Below are 17814 nucleotides of genomic sequence, written 5' to 3' on the forward strand. Positions count from 1 at the left end.
CCATAAAGTCACGAAGAGCCTGTGAATGTTCAGTAGTTCTATCCACAACACAGTTACAATGAGGGACACAGTTTTGAAACTGATGCTCAGAATTATGTGTACAGTTCTTTGTCGTTCTTTGACAAAAATATTCCATGCTTATTTTGGATCTCTTATGACATATTGAGCACTACATTTATTTAGAATCAAATCCTTTGGAATCAACATGCGAATACAACAGGGTTGATGTAAAGGCACAGACTCCGGCCTTTCACAGCATGTCAGCTGGTAAGATCAGTTGATCAGTAGATTTGATCTAAAGCTTTTAAAGACACTTTCCTAAATATTTCAAAGCAACCTATTTTTGCACTGACATTGTATACCAAAGCAGCTATTTCGGTGTGAATCATATCCTGGTGTTTATAAACACTGTGATAATTTCTGCACCAAATGATGTTTCCACTTAATGTGGAAGAAATGAACAATGTATGTTCTTAAATATGCTCAGGTTAACATGTTCCATCTTGAAATTCAATAATTGGGTGTTTACCATTCTAACGGAGATCAGTCTTTTATGACTCTCTAGTTCAAGTAACTCATCATCACGCAGTGCTGTTACTTTGTACTGCTCTGTTGGTTTCACGGGCTTTGCGAGGCACTGGCTACACAAGCCTATGGACAGATTACTCTGGCTGCCCCAGCCACCCTAGGCCAATTTGTGCAGAATATTGCCAGTCAGGTCATTTACTATGCCCACCAGTCAGACAGTATGCTCCTCCTCACTTCTTTCTCTCTAACCTCTCGAATGACACTGGTTTTCAATGTATTTGGCTAACATACCTGCAAGCTTTTCCCCTAAGGAAAGTTATCAACTAGTTGCTATTAACCTGAATATAGTAACAACAATGAGTTACCTTATTATCGGCTAGAATTTTCTGATTTTCCTGATTTTTTTTCAGTTTGGTTTGGGTTTTTGTTTTGCGTTTGGGTTTTTTTTTTTTTTTGGGGGGGGAGGGAGTGGGGTGTGTGTGTGTGTGTGTTGTTTTGTTTGCTGATAAAACTGTAAACTCTCCAGTGTAAAGGCAGTGTGTCTCCAGATTCCTACAGCATGTAGTCCTGAACCTTTATGGAGTTTTGAATATTACAGAATACAAATAAATGGTGATAATAAATAATAATCTACTCATTTAAGCACCGATTAACACTATTAAGGTGGAGTTAATAACAGTTTTGTATGACAGTTCATTCTGGGTGGAAAAAAACCCCTAACAATAAAAAGCACATCATCTCTTACTGCAGCCAAATATTTGTAAACTGAAGTTGCTGAGAGCCTAAGTGATAACAGTCATCTTGCAAACAGATGGGACAGTCCTGTGTTTGTGAACTTTTGCCCTAGGAAGCAAGGGGGTAAAGAAAAGGAGGGAGGAGAAAATAGAAGAAATGCTCAATAATTATTACTTATTGCACAGTATTACCTTGCAATTACTGTTTCATTCAGGCACCTGTGTATAATAATATCTAGAAATAGTCTCAGTAATTCAGGTACGGCAGGTAGGTGTCATTTTGAAAATTGCCATTCGATGTTTGTATAGTTGTTGGGTTGGTTCCTTTTTCGTAGCCCCAGTAAATAGAGTGGCAGAGTGGTGTGCTAGACTATTAATGATGTCCTAGATTAACTTACATTCTGCAAACAGAAATTTACACCCTGTACTTTCAACTGAACTGAAAAGTCATTTAGAATTTGAAATAAAGAGTCTGCACTTTCTGTCTCTTTAAATCTTCTACTTTGAAGTCTAACTCAAATTCATAGGGTTTGTGAAGGTCTCTTGGTGTGGTCTAAAATTTAGGTGAGAAGGTAATGTATTTAAGAATGATCACTTTGCTGTGCAGTAATGTTAAGTGCTCCTCTAAAGAGTGAATTTAGTTGCAGCATATTTTCACTTTTGATGTTCTAGAATTCCCTATACATCTTGGATGCCATTAACACAGGTTGTTGGCATTCACTGTTAGGTTTTTTACGTTCTGTTTCATAACTGGTAATGCCACACTGTTTCATACACGGTGAAATCGTTACCGCTTTTGAATCTGGTTAGGTAGGAAATATTTTCTATAGAGATGCATACTGAAATCTATCAGTTGTTTTGTTCATTACCTTATGCTTTCTCAAATATGCTTTATTATTTTGCAGCATCCTAACATGCTCATCGTATCTCCCTCAAATGCCACTGACACTATTCCTCCAACCATTACAAATTGTCCACAGGCTATCACCATAATCACTGAGACACATCCAGTACAAGTCAGCTGGGAACAACCTGAAATTAGTGCCAATGGTGGAGATGCTTCTATATCCAATGCCTCCTGCTTCCAGTATAGAACTTTTGGCTCAGTGTACAGCCCATGATGAAGCTGGAAACACAGCCTTTTGCTGATTTAAAGTAACCATCTGTCCTGGTTTCAGCTGAGACAGAGTTAATTTTCTTTATAGTAGCTAGTACGGGGCTATGTTTTGGATTTGTGCTGAAAACAGTGTTGATAATACAGAGATGTTTCAGTTGTTGCTAAGTAGTGCTCATACTAAATCAAGGACTTTTCAGCTTCCCATGCTCTGCCAGGTGCAGAAGAAGCTGGGAGGGGACACAGCCAGGACAGCTGATCCAAACTGACCAAAGGGCTATCCCACACCATGTGGCATCATGCTCAGCATATAAAGCTGGGGAAGAAGAAGGAAAGTGGGGGACGTTCGGAGTGATGGTGTTTGTCTGCCCAAGTCACCGTTAGGCGTGATGGAGCCCTGCTTTCCTGGAGATGGCTGAACACCTGCCTGCCCATGGGAAGGAGTGAATGAATTCCTTGCTTTGCTTTGCTTGTGTGCATGGCTTTTGCTTTAGCTGTTAAACTGTCTTTATCTCAGCCCACGAGTTTTCTCACTTTTACTCTTCTGATTCTCTCCCCCATCCCACTGGGGGGAGTGAGCGAGCAGCTGTGTGGGGCTTAGTTGCCGGGTGGTATTAAACCACGACACCATCAAAAGTAAGTGCTATTTTAGGATAGGCTTAACAAATTTGATACTGGATACTGCCGCCTCTTTCATAGTTCAGTTTCCACTTGTCCTGGTTTCGGCTGGGATAGAGTTAATTTTCTTCCTAGTAGCTGGTACAGTGCTGTGGTTTGGATTTAGGATGAGAATACTGTTGATAACACACTGATGGTGCAGTTGTTGCTAAGCAGTGCTTACACCAGTCAAGGACTTTTCAGCTTCCCAGGCTCTGCCGGGTGCACAAGAAGCTGGAGGGGGCACAGCCCAACTGCCCAAAGGGCTATTCCATACCATATGGCGTCATGCGCCGTATAGAAACTGGGGGAGTTGGCCGGGGGGCAGCGATCGCTGCTCGGGGATGGGATGGGCATCGGTCAGTGGGTGGTGAGCAACTGCATTGTGCATCACTTGTTTTGTACATTCTTTTATCATCATTTTTATTATTTTTCTTTTCCTTTGCTGGCCTATTCAACTGTTTTTATCTCAACCCACAAGGGTTTTAATTTTTTTTCCTGATTCTCTCCCCCATCCCAGCATCAAGGGGGAGGGTGAGCGAGCGGCTGTGTGGTGCTTAGTTGCCAACTGGGGTTAAACCACACCACCAGTACTGAATTCAGTGTCTGTGTTTGTTTCCATGCACAGTTTGATATCAGGTCCACAGCATGAATATTTTAGGCTTAAAAATAGTTTTCTGCCTAAAATTCTTGATGCTCGTGAACCAGTTCCTTCATGGAGTATCACTTTATTAGTTCAGGGAAACACTTGTTTACTAGGGAATAATTTTTATAAAAACTGTTATTTTATCATTTGCTTAAGTCATAATCAGTTGAGGACTTTGGTGACCAATGACCTCTAGTTGTCTTCACTGCAGTCTGATCACTGTGCTTGATGCTGTGGACAGGCTCCTGTAATGCTGGTATTCTCACTAATAAAGCATTTACACAGTGAGGATTTCCAATATTTTAGAATGCAACAATGAAATCTGCTGAGCAATAATATGATGGTGTACTATCTCAAACACACATTTTCTTGGAAAGCTATTGCTGTTGTTGCAGTCCCTCTGTGGAGCATTCTGCTCGTGTGGATACTCTCTTTAAGAAGTTCATTACAAATTCTGGTCACTTGTTCAACAAGGGTAAGTTTAAAGTAGTTTAAGCTCTGTAACCAGCCTCAGACTTTGTGCCAAAGTGACTGAGGTACGCCTAGAAAGGCCACTATGCCTTTCTTCGGTAGGAAAAGGCCAAGAGGGTGGCAGATTTGGTAAAGAACATTTGTAAATCTTATTACTTCTACTTGAGAGTCTATCATCTCCAGTAACACAGAAGTTTTTAAACTAATTTAAGAGTGTTCCCACAAAGGACTGATAGCTTTTAAGCATTAGATTGATTATCAATCCAATTTGTGTAGCTAAGCACTCTAATATGCAGAAACAGAATGCTTTCTAGTCAGCAGAACTTTTGAGAAGGTTGGCAAGCTTATTGCTCTAAATTCAATGAGCATTTTTAAAGTGCAACCAAATGTTCTGAATTAAGGTCATAACATTGAAAAAGTAGTTACTGTAAAAATGAAAAGAAAGCAAGCTACTTCCTCCGGCTTGGTTTCTTATAGAAGATAAAGCATGACTACAAAGGTTCATTGACCTGATGGCAGAACATGAAAGAAGTTTATTGAGGATGGGAACTACTTGCAATAAAACATCAGGAATGGCTTTAATAGAACTTCCAAAAAGGTTTTTGATATGTTTGGAGTTTGCATGTTCTCTTTGATTTCAGGTATATTAAAAAGTCCTACAAACATATTCAGCACTACTTAGCCTGGTATTCTATAGATATCATCATTTAACCTGGTTTTCAAATTCTGTGGGAATAGTCTTACGCTAATTTGATTGTGAGTTTCAGATTGAAGTTGTGGTTTCTTGGGGTTTCTTATATGTACAGGTATTTTAAACATATTTTATGAAAATACAATTTATTACCTGCCAAACCTAAGCAGTGCTCCACTTTGGGGAGTAAAATAAAAACAGCAGTTAAGGTTGAAGGTAGTGTTAATATCTTTGACAGTGGTTTGCTGTAGATGGTTTTACCTCTTTGAATGTAGAAATCTGAATGCTACAATAAATTCATAATGTTTTTAGTTGGCTTGTACATAATGTTTAGGAGTAAAGTAATAATGTAGGTTGTCTTAGCCAGCATAATACTGCCCCATTTGTCACCAGCCAAGATGACTGGGTTATTCAAGCTCTCTCACTTATTTATTTTAGAAAATTAGTTTGGCTGCTTATCAGGAAGTGACTTCAGTAAGGAAGCACAGTAATTCAGTTATCAAACACTCCTTTTTCTAACTCTTCCAACAAAATGCATATGAACTCAATGTAAGAAAAACATTTATTTGCAGCTTCTTGTCTTCAATAACTCATATGTTACATGCAGCATGATTCACCCTAGAAGGTTTATCTGTCATGGGGGAGGCAGGGGGAAGAAGGAAAAATTCTAAGAGCACCTAAAATATATCATTCCATTGTAGGTGGTGATACTATTTCCAGGCAAAGTAGGTCAGTCATCTGTTTGGAGGAAATTCCTCCAGCTCCTGAGCTTTGTACCCTTTGTTCCTGGTCGTCTTGAGACAAGCAATGAGAGAAGCAATCAGAAAATCTCTAGCTGGGGGACCGTATTGTCCCCAGGGCTGCTGTTGCCTTTTGTCAAATATTGAATTTGGATTGCTGAAATTGCAATGTGTCCTCTAAAGATTGTTGTTGATGCACTTTAAGGAACTGAAATAATTATAAAAATTGGAGAACGTTCAGAGCAATTCACAGTCGCTGTTTAAAGTTCCCGCTCTTTTGCTGTCAGTGAGAAGGAAACCAGCCATGTAAGAGTAAATTCACAAAAATACATGGCAGTCAGCAGAAGTATCTTTCTTAAGAGGAAATCTAGCTTTGGAGAAGTCTACGGGTAATTTTTTTTTTTTTTTTTTTGCCATTTTTTACATTCTTTACTTCACATACATAAGTTTACAAGAAGTAATTATCCATACTATGGGTTGAAAAAAACCAGTGTCAAATTCATCTGTACTTTCATTTTGGTAGACAAGTCATCTTCACTCCACTTTCAGTATTATGCATGGCTTCAACATAACATCTATGAATAGTGCGACAGATAAGCTCATCATATATTGACGAAGTTGGAAAGAACTCGTTTTTTTTAATATCAGTTTAAAGTATAGGGACCATCTGGAGGTTTTGTGACTAAGAATACATAGCCTCTCCGATGTGCTTTTCATGCATGGTCAGCAATGTGCCAGCAAGATTTGTCAAGTGCCCATTCTGCAGGTAACGTGAAGAAAGCTGTAAGCAGAGCCTAGCACTCCTGTGTCCATAGTTGGATATTTGTCATTCTGGGAAGAAATACAGAGAAACAATAATAGGCACTTTGTTGTAGGAGAGAACAAAAACATCCGAAAAGCCGTGTTGTATGAACAGACTCAAAATAATTAACTAAATAAGAAAGGGAATATTTTAACCTCTTAAAAAAAATATAATTCAAAAGATAGCTATGTCAGATATTTTCCCAACAGTTGGTACTTTTCTGTACTGATTTAAAGAAACAGGCAGAATACAAACTTGTGGCTTTTTGGACTCTCCATTGCAGCAGGCTGCAATTTTACTACTTCTCAGCACTTCAGATATGTTGCTGTAGACAAGGCAAATGTAATAGTATAGGGATTTAGTTAGAAACCTAAAAGAGGAAACAGGGAGATCAACACAGAGTCTCACAACAACATTGCAAAGAACCAGGAATGTCAGCCTATAGCTAAACAATAACGCAATTTATGATACTGGATATAATAATCTTGGGAAAGAGGTGAGTGCGCAAGGATTTATAAGTAGGTCAAAGTAAGCGTCCTGCCTCAGCTGACAGAATGTGTCGATTCCTTTGGAAGGGTGCCTTGATGGAGACATTTTTGCCTAACCTAGCTGCATGAATCAGCAATCTGACACTGCTGCTTTGCAATGGGATGAATGCTGGGCCGAGGTCTTAGTGACTAGTCTGAGTAGTTATGTTGCTGGGACAACAAGTGTAAACCTCAGCTGTTTGGAGACCTTTCCAAGAAGAATACTGGCACAGTCCTGCTAGAAGCAAAACCAGAGTTTTGCAGTGTGTGCATTCGTTAGCAGACGCTAACGAATCGTAGTGCTATTGTGATCAGATAGAGAAAAATATTTGTAATCTAATTGGGTTGGGCTGGGGAAAAAAAAGTCTGGAGTCACGGGAGGGCCGCATCGTTTGAAAGTCTGAAAGGAAAAAATTTCTATTGCAAAAATTATCCTGGCAAATTCTTCTCCTTTCCAAGAGTAGACAGATGGCTCTTTTAAATACAAAAGCATGATTTGCAAATTGAACATAAACCTGAAATGGTTTAAGGATTTGAGTGCACTGGCTAAAAGGACAAAGCCCAAAGCATCTGTTTGCTTTGAGTGACATCAGAAACCACAAAACAAACCCACAGTTGTCTTGTTTTGCCTAAAATATGAATGCTATATTCAAGATTTTTTTGATAAAAATCTCAAAGTATTGCTCAAGATGAGAAACTCCAAAATGTTATTAAAGGTGTTAAGACAGTTTGCTGTTATCTCTTGAAGGGTGTTACATGCATATTGTTATATATGTTCACTGGTATCAGATTTAGAGTACTATATAAATTGGAGGAGGTGTTTGTTTAAAGCTGTTGAGGAGGTATGTATCTCCCTTAATACCAGAAATTAGATACATTTAAAGAGCCTGCTTAGTTGCATGTCTGTGTACTGCATAATGCTAAAATACATGAGAAAAACTATGAAGCGGGCATTAGCTGGTTTTCAACTGAAATGGGACAGGATACCCACTAGAAGGGGTTAACTGACACAGTGGATCTGCCTTGTTAGATCCAGTGTGTAAACGGAATAGTGCAGAAACACGGGCAGTACGGTTTCACCGCGGAGAGGCCAGTGCTGTGGGAGGACAGTCAGCTTTGTGAGGGCAGCTGGGGCTGGAGCGGTGGGGAGTAACATAAACTACTGAGGCATAACTCTTTAGAGTTCATTCAACACCGCTGTTAGAGACTCACCATAAAGCTTAAGTAGTGTGTTTGAAGGGAGTTAAGGAAAACAAACCTATCCTGAGCCTTTGAAAGACGGCTCTAGAACCTGAAGAAAACAGCTGATAGGAAAGTAGGAGTTTGCATTTAGAGCAGATCTGAACGGTAGATAGGACTGAGTTATTTATAAGGTAGACCTACACTGCAATCAGGGATTTAAAAACAGGGATCTGCACCAGCAATTAAAGCATCTGTGATGAGAATAGCTTTAATCTACCGGGTTTGAAACGATATGACATGTTGACAAAAGGAAAATGTCAGGGAAAAATAAACCCAAGGCATGTTGGCTCTAATGACAAAAGACCAGAGAGAAGGGAATACAGGAAATTTTAGCATTTCAGAATTTTGCTTTTTGTGTTCCATATTTTTTGATGAGTGCTGCGTATTTTGATTTTGTGTTCCATATTTTATCATAGCCTCTTAAAAATAATGACCTTCTCTCCCGGCAAAATCATTTTTTAGTTAATAACTTCAACTTGTTCTAAAAGTAAACAACTCTTTCCTTAACTATTTCCTCAATATTTTGAAATTGTCATGCAGTAAATAACTTAAAAAAAGAAGATTAAAAGGATTAATTTCTTAGAGTGGAGTTTAGTTACTGTATTTCTTCTGGAGTGATGGAAATGGAGTTTAATCTGTAACATTTGTTTTATTGTCATTTGATCTAGAACCTGATCTTTCATGTACTAACAAACCACCTCTGATGGAGACCCCAGCAGCAAAAGGAAGAAACAGCAGCACTTCTGCATCCTGTTCCATATGAAGGGCACTGATTTCCACCAGAGTGTGCCGGTCTGGCATATTTCTGTCAGACTTCTTATATGACAAATTTCTCTCATTTGGATGTAGCCTGGCAGATGACAAAGGATCACATACCAGAAGCTTGCACAGGTAAGGCAGTCTTGAAAATTTCAACGGATTTGATTGCTTAGAGCTTTTTGCTGATTGAAAGCTTGTTGATTATGGCATTCAGTTGCTGTTCTAGAAAATCACGTTGAATGAGTATGACCTAAATTGAGAAAGGAATGGGTTTGTTTCTTTGTCTCCAAGTAGGCTGCCTCTTGGGTGAAGATTCTGATGTCAGATACGCTGAAGTATTGAGTTCAGTATTGAGTTCAGAAGAGTTACACGGGAATAAAGCCAAAGTTACTGGGGAATTGGCTTGAGTATACAGCCGCCTTTAATACTCTTGCAAACACCGGTTGCAGTTTCTGTGCTTTTGTGCATTTGTAAAATACACATATACCCACACACAGATTTTTAGTGGCACAGTTCTTGAAGGCTTAAATATAAGCTTTCTGCAATATTTTTTTCATTGTGTCTTTCAGAAAACCCAGATATCTTCACTTTTTTTGTCTGGAAAAATGATAAGCTAGTACAGTACATTTTTACTATCATGACTATTTGCTGAATGGTGGGCCATACCAGATATGGAGTCATGTGGCAACTGTACAAGAACAATAATTTTTAGCACAAAATTATTAAACAAAGTTTCTTCGAGGACCTAATATAGGGGATGCTGATTTATAGATCCAAAATATGCCCTGGAGTCTTGGAGAGCCTTATGTTTTGCTTCTCCCTTAGCTACTGATGGGATGACTGTGCTTGGAAATTTGCCAGAGTAGATATTCCAGAAAAATTATGTATGGTTAAAATGTTTTGTTCCAACATGAATAAAGCAAATTGAGAATAAAAACACACAACCCTCTTTTATCCTGGAGGAACAGTGTCCACAAGGGGAGTTCTGGAATAACTAGCCTGCAATAGCTATTGTGGTAAACTGCCAGTGTATGAAGCACTTGTTAATGGGTACTGTAGCAGGTTTTTAAAAAAAACTTTATAAAAAAAGACATTAGGTGTTGAAAAGAACATCTTGGCTCTTAGGACAGAGCCAAGATAAACTCAAAGGAGGCAAGAAAACTAAATAAATATTTAAACAAAAGAGGACCAGAATATGTTTGGCCCTGTTCAAATTCACGAGAGGTGGAAGTCTCAAGGAGCTCTTCTCTTGCAGATGTTCCTGTATGGCTTACAGGAAAGAATAAGAGAATAATCCAGCACCAGACAGTGTCAACTAAAAAGGATACCCGAACTAGTTTACTGTCAAGATGGCTGGGTGGTCACAAACCTTCACTGAACTGACAGGTAAAAATGGATCTTGTCATAAGGATTTAGCTCTGAGAGTTCAGGTCCTGCCTACGGCTTTCAGGAGCTCTGGCAGGGCAGGTGCGCCTCTGTTGCACTCCCATTGCAGGCTTCAGCAGGGCTGAGGCTCACGTCTTCCTGTGATTGCAGACTTCAGAGACAGTTAAACTAATCTGCAGATGAATTGACTTTGAATCTCAAAACAAAGTAGAACAATTTTAATGACACATAGTTGGAGGGGATATAATATTGTAATTCCCTATCAGATGGCCAAGCTAAGTATTTACAGATGATGAAGAAAGCATGCAAAAATAAAATGACAAGTTCAAAGCAAGTGGGGAGAAGCAAGATCTTTTTTTTTTTGCTGAATTGTGCTTTCTGTCATCACTGAAATGAGAACATGCTGCTCACACCATCTATTTGTTACTGAGGGGATCTCATGTTCTCAGTTTTTAAACAGCTATTTATACTGAAAGGCAATACTATACATCAGAAAAAGTCTGTTTGGCCTTTTACTGCATTGAAAAGAACATACTGGATTGTATTTCATGTATCTTTGGGATATCCCTTGAGCTGCATTGTTTGAAAAATAGAGTATGAAGATGATGATACAGTAATATCTGCCAGGATCATCCTTTAAATTTAAACGTCACTCTTACACAATGAAGTGTAATCTTGGGCCTGTAATTATCAAGCAGTAGTGCATTATCTGGACTGTTCAAAGTCACACTGGGTCCGGAAAAGGAGATTCACTACAATATCCTGAAAATTATTGTAATAAGGCAGCAGTGATAAAACTCCTCTAACTTTAGCAACAGTGGAACACAGTTTTGCCAGGTACCCTTCTGTTCTTTCCAGTTGTACTCTGAAGCCAGAGGTACATATAGGGATTTTAATATATCACATCTTTCAGTTCATTGTAGGCCAGGAAACATAATACAATAGGCCTGGAAAAGGTAATAATTTGGGTGTTAGAGTTTTCTGAAAGCGCTGTTAATTTGAGTTTTCATTGTGTATTTTAATGTACTTCAGAGCATATTCTCTCCCTTTGTGGTAAGTCACGTTCTCCAGTAAATGTCAGTTATTTGCGACTTAAAGAAAACTGTGATTCTTTAAGTGTATCTCACTAAACACACAGCCTGTCCATCAGTATGCACAGACAACTACCATGCCCTTGATTAGAGAACACACCTCTGTTGTCAGTTTTAAAATCTGATGTTTCTTCTGCATGTAGGTGATAATAAGCTTTCAGAGTCTACTTCAAATAAATGCTCTGAAAGAAATGTCTAGGACTTCAAACAAAGGCAGTGCAGAACCTATAGGAAAGTTACGACGAACACAGAGGCTGCAGGGCCAGCTGGTCAAATGCAATCGAGCGCATTAGTTGAAATCTATGGTCTCATAGTGGTTGTTAAGAAGTTGGTGAATGGAACATGCCAAAAAGGTGGTCCATGGGTAGACCACGTAGATGCTGCTGATTTGTGAATGTGATGGCAATACTAATTCAAGGGTTAGGTGGAAGCAAGCAGGGCAAATTTGATTTTTTTTTTTTTTTTTTTTATTTAATGATGCACATCCACATGTATTTAATCCAAATCTGTGCTAGTTCTGTATAATTTAGTTACAGTTCAGAGTGAACCATTGCTAGGCTAGACATTCTCATTATATTCATATATTGTTTTCAGCTGCAACCCAGGGAGACATTATTAAAAAAGAAAGTAGTTTCAACCTTTAAAAAGGCCGTGCTCACTTCTAGACAGTCAGGTTGGTCTAGACATCTTATTTAAACTGCTTTCCTTAAGTCTATGGGAACTTTCTTATCTAATCTGGAAGAAGGAGATAGTATTTAAACACTACAGTAAATACCTTCAACAGTAAATATTGCTTTAACAGAAATAGGAATGATTTCTTGGCATCTCTTGTAGCGAACTGGGCTGGATGGCTGAGGAGTTCATCATGTAGAATCACTGTAGTTAAAGCCAGATGATAGTAATGTTGTGAATAAAAGAAGGGGCCAGGGGAGTTCAAGGAAGGAAAAGGAAAAAGAGAAGAATGTGTAAAGTTGTGACCCTATCCTTTCTCTTAAGCGTACGAGCCATGCCCGCTGGTGCTAATGGCAGAAGCCTCAGGCTCCCTTTTAACTTTTCTGCTCATCAGCATGTGTGTGCCTGGAAAGCAAGTGGAGAATGTCTGTAAACAGAGGGATATGCAATTTTTCTTTATTCTAAAGTACGATTCTTTTGCAATGATAGGAGAGAGAGACTCTTTTTGGAGTTCTTGAGTCACCGACAGTCCATATCTGTACAAGTTTGGGGGTTGTTTTTTGGTAGCACTGCTCTATGGGCTTTGCCTGCTAATGTTGTCTTTGTGTATTTGCAGTATTGCCACTGGCTTGCAGTGTTCATACTGTTTATGTATGTTTAGTAATTTTATGCTTTATTTATTTCATGCTTCTGCTGGATTAGAAATATAATGAATTCTTAGATTTGTCTGGCTTTCAACTTGCAGCTGCCTCTGCATGTAGAAACTGATGGGGATTCCTTCTCCCTTCAGTTGTTTCAACAGCATTAAAACGGCATAAACGGGGAGTGATTGAGGAGAAGGCCAGAGATTCCACAGCACAGCAAAGGGAGTACAGCCAGAAAACCAGCTCAGTGCATTCTTCCTTGCAGGAAGGCGCAATGCCAGTTATTCCCCAGTGCCAGAACAACTTTACTGAGGAAATGGGTGTGAGTTAAAGACTCTCTGAGGCTTCGCTTCCTTCATTCCTGTGCCAAGTGTACCTCAACTCAAACAGAAAGTCAGTGAGTGCTAGTGACTGCCCTACTGCGCTCCTCCTGTGGTCCCAGTGCAGCTGGTGGGGTTGGGAAAAAGATGCTAGGCTGGAGCAGTATTACCTCCAGTTCCCAAGACCTTTGGAGATAGCTGGTGGAAGGGAAAGTATCTTGCAGGGATGTGGATACTAGCTGGGCGCTGGTCTTTGCTGAATACTAAGAAATGAGGGGAGGATTTTATTTGGAAGAATAAAAATAAGTCATGCCAATGCTAGTGAAGTACTGAGGTGGTGGGAAACAGAGTAAGGTGTAAAACTCAAAATATTTTGCTAGAACTTACATAAAAAGTGTATTTTACCACTTTAAGTGCTCTTATTTCTAAAAAAACACATTACAAGACTTTTTAAAAAATCTTTTCCCATTATATAATGAAATAACAGAACTGTATGAAGTGCTGTTATTGTCTGCAACAAAACCACATTTCCAGAATTCTGGTGCTAGCACGTTTCCATTTTTGCTTTCAATATTTTTCTTATTTCTGTGAAACCTTCCTGATTCAACTTTCTTCATTAAGAATTTCTTACATTTCAATTACAGATCATTCTAATCAGCTTTTTAATTACGGCTAGAGCAGGCTATTTACAGCACTCCTGACTGTTATAAACAAGTCCCTGTGGGGAAAAATAAGAAAAAAAGAGATGATTAGCTTTAAACGAAAATTAAAAATAGCTACTGCCATTTCCCACTGTCAAAAAGAAAGGGAAACGTTTTCGATACCTCATAGCAAACACAGACCTGGACTGGAAAGGACTGTTTGGGTCAGAGTCCAAACCTTGAAATTATCCGAAATTGAATTAGTTTTACCACACGTATTTGCTATGAAGATTTTGAAGGAATTGGTATTCTAACTTTCTAAAATCTTGTAGTTAGTCCATTGCATCATCTGGATAAAGTGTATCACAATTATGTTAAACTGAGATGCTTTTTGTAAGAGAGTTGCAAATATGAAAAACAAGATAGTATCACTGTACTGTATTACAAACCACAGAATAGTAATGCAACTTTATTATTATTTTTCACATCATCGAAGTCTGAGCTCTCTTGCTGTGAACTTTGTTCTTCTCTCGGATTCTGAAGTATCCATGGTGACAAATATTGAAGATGTGAATCTCTTCAATATTCACAGAATATTGAAGAGACCCTTGGACAAGGAAGCGCCTACTGTCATCATCTGCCCGAGATGTGACGGAAGGAGCCATGGCTTGAAGACAGCTCCTGGAGTCCATTAGGAATCACAAGACGGGAGTCCCTTGTGAGTAACAGAAACAAACTGGGCTATGGACACTATTCTGTGGAATACATGGCCACAGATCCTTCCAGGAAACCTAGCCAAATGGCTTTTGAGCTCTCTAAATGCACATATTTGGCTCATATTCAAGGTTAGCTAAGTGAAATGTGATTAAGTATTTGTGTTCCTAGCTCTTCACTGATGTTGAAGGTCTTGCATCCAGTGGAACTTAGGGGACAGAGTCATTATCATTTGCCTAAGTCTACAAGTATGTGGTATGAAAGGTAAAAATACTCTGATTTTAAACCTTTCTGTAGCACATTTATAAAAATAGGCACAAAATAGTTCATTCTACTTTTTTTCCCCCTTTACTTTAAATTCAGTATACCCAGCAATGTTTTTATCATTGTGTTTAAAATAACAAAACTCTTTGATAGGTATTTCTGTTCAGTGCAATATACTTTTTGTAATATCAAAAGATTGTTGTTCCCTACTAATGCAGTATTTTGTTTTCGTATTTATATGCAAAGCTATTGCATGTACAATGGACTGTCGCAACATGGAGCAACAGTCTGTGACTACCCTTCTTCAGAAGTAGACTGGATGCTCGTGGACTTTACTGCTCTGTGTCAAAGACACCGCCAGTTTAACAGCAAACCCTACCCAACGCACGGAGAACCTTCAGAAGAACTTTCTCTGCTACAGGCACACATTGTTCAGGTTTCGTTTCCAAACATCAAGGTAAGGAACTAAGCAAATACATACTTGTATTCAAGCTTATTTCTTTCGTAATTTGTGCAGTCCTTATGTATATAGTTGTGGTAGAACTTTAGGATTCATTCCTCAACTCTGTCCCAAACTCTGGCCGTAGGCCCACTGGCAACTTCAAAGCATTTCTCTACATAAAAGAGCATGCTATTCTAGGTCAGAGAGAAGGGAACACTGTTACCTTACACTAAGAGCAGGAGGCTTCCATTCTTGGTCAACTGTAGCTCCTGCAGAGTGCAAAACTCTGTTTAGATTGTCTGCATCCTGCGCTTACCATTAAAACTTGCTTTAACCAGACAGCACCAGGGACCCCAGCACCCCTGTTCACCTCTTTTTCCTTTGTGGCATTTTTTGCTTTGTCACTGATTGTGCAACCTGAATTTCCAGAAAAGCTTCATTGTCCTAAATCAGGAATTAAGAATCATGTGTAAGCACTTTTTCAGAAAACATGCTTTAGAGGCTTTGATTTTTCTGTATTTATAGTCTGTTAAATTCACATAAAGCATTAAGCTTTACATGAGTTAGGACTAATCAGAAGATATTTTCCTTTTGTAACAGTTTTCATTTAGAAACTGGTGAGTTTTGTTGAGGAGAAGAAAACTTTGAAGTAGTCATTAGGGATTGTAGTTACAAATACCTTTACAATTTAGTGTGCGCATTTGTATTTTGGGTAGTGATAAAACTGAGTTTGATTTACAAAGCAATCCTAGATGTCATTTGTCTCAAATGAAGCATGAACTCCATGTGGATGAATCGAAATTCTTCATTTAGGCACTATGTTTTAAAAGTTATTAAAAATATACAGCTGTGGGATGATAGATAATTATTCTAATTCTAGAGGGGACTGTCAGCTCTGAACTTCCAGTCAGGCTCTTGTTACAGTTTAGAGACGGGCTCCTGAAAAAGAGAATGTTCGCAGTGTATAAGGATGAAGTGACAGGGGAAAAAACTTTTGCTTTGTTAATTGATAATTATTTATAGGCATAGCATATGTGAAAATAGACCTTACTCAGGCTTTTCTGTGAGATTTGGAAAAGGTTAATTGGTTTTCTGTGTCCAGACTTGTGTTTGCTTATGTGTTAAATGCATTTTGTGTGCTATTGCCATTTCAATACAAATAAGAATTATCCTGCTGTTCCTAAAGGGTTCCTAAACTCCATACTCGTTGCTTCTGGCCTGGTACAGTAGCTAGCGTTGTAGCTCTACGTAATCTTCACGGCAGGCTTCAGCAGCCACATGCCTATAGACTGTGGAATGCATGTGCCAGCGCATCCACTTGCTTCCCCCCGTCCTCTACTTGCCTTTCCTACTTTCAGGTATGAGTTTGAAGACAAATTGTTGTGCCAAACAAAATGTGATATGATGCAGAGTTTTGCATTTACTTTCAGCTTGTCCTTTCTCAAAAGGTTAGTAATGACTCTCAATGAATAGAGAGCCCATGCTGTAGTCCAACACTAGCTACAAAGCAGCTTACTCTAGGGTTTTAATTTTAGTTCTGTTACTTTAAGTCTGTTAATTCATCTTCAGTGTGCAGTAGATCAGTTTGCAGGCTTGGTGTTAACAATGGGAAGTATTCACTTTGGCATGTATTTGGTCCACTAGTTCAAAGTGAATTTTGTATTTTATTTGCTTTTTTTTTTTTTAATTTTTTTTTTTTTAGTATCAGAAAATTATAAAAAGCTAAAACTTTGGAATAGAACTTTTACTTTGATGGTGACTTCCATGCCAAGGCCATGCAAGATATCGTCTTGTCATGCACCTGAGATATTTTCAAAGGATGTAATGTTTGTATCTTGCAGAGAGTGGGATTGTATTCTGTGGCAATAGGTGATATGAAATTGGTTGGGTGGGGGGTTTTTTTGTTTTGTTTTATTTTCTAGTGTATTTGTTGGCATGTCTAAATATTACAAGGCTATTTGTGCTGTAAGAGCATTTCCTCTTTTAAAATTATGTATAAAATGTAAGAATCGCTGTTTACTCTTATGTACAGAGGTTAGGAGGCTATGTTTTGTTTTTCTTTCAGGAGCGAAATACTGTGTTTACGTGCTGTTTGGCACATATACTGCAATTGCAAATGCTACTGTGGATATCATTTGTGTTACTTTTCTACTGCTGGGCATAAGGACAAAATGTTGTAGGTGGTAACGTTTGGATTTGGGGGCTTGGCTTTACTTCTTTTTCTCTATAGTTACTTATATAAAAGCATAAAATAATTATTAAATGGAACAGTTTGAACTCCGTATATGCAGATACAGAGAATCTGTGTCACCAAGAGGTAGTAAGTAGTATTAGTAGAAAACAGTAAGCCATAGGCTTAGCTGGAGTAATAGACAAATTAGCATTAGTAGAGTGTGTAGCAATTTCCACTAACTGACATTCAGTCCTAGGAACTAGAGATTGACAAAATAACGTGGAATTACAGGCTCCTGCTCAAAAGTCAACACTGGGAGGTGGGAGATGATGCATTTGTTGATTGGACATTAGCACACTTTAATACTACTGTGTGTATGGTACCCAGATTTAAAGATCCCTGTGTGTTCAAATATTGCTTGGCTTAATTAGACAGTCTTGTCATCTTTTTTTCTTGAGTACATTTCTTTAGCTCAGGATTGCTTATATACCTTAGCTTGAAATGAGATTTCAGAGTGAAGTTGTTTTAAAGCCTCAGGACAATGATTTCTTCCTCT

The sequence above is a fragment of the Mycteria americana genome, chromosome 9 (assembly GCF_035582795.1).
Source record: "Mycteria americana isolate JAX WOST 10 ecotype Jacksonville Zoo and Gardens chromosome 9, USCA_MyAme_1.0, whole genome shotgun sequence".
In the NCBI taxonomy this organism is placed as follows: domain Eukaryota; kingdom Metazoa; phylum Chordata; class Aves; order Ciconiiformes; family Ciconiidae; genus Mycteria; species Mycteria americana.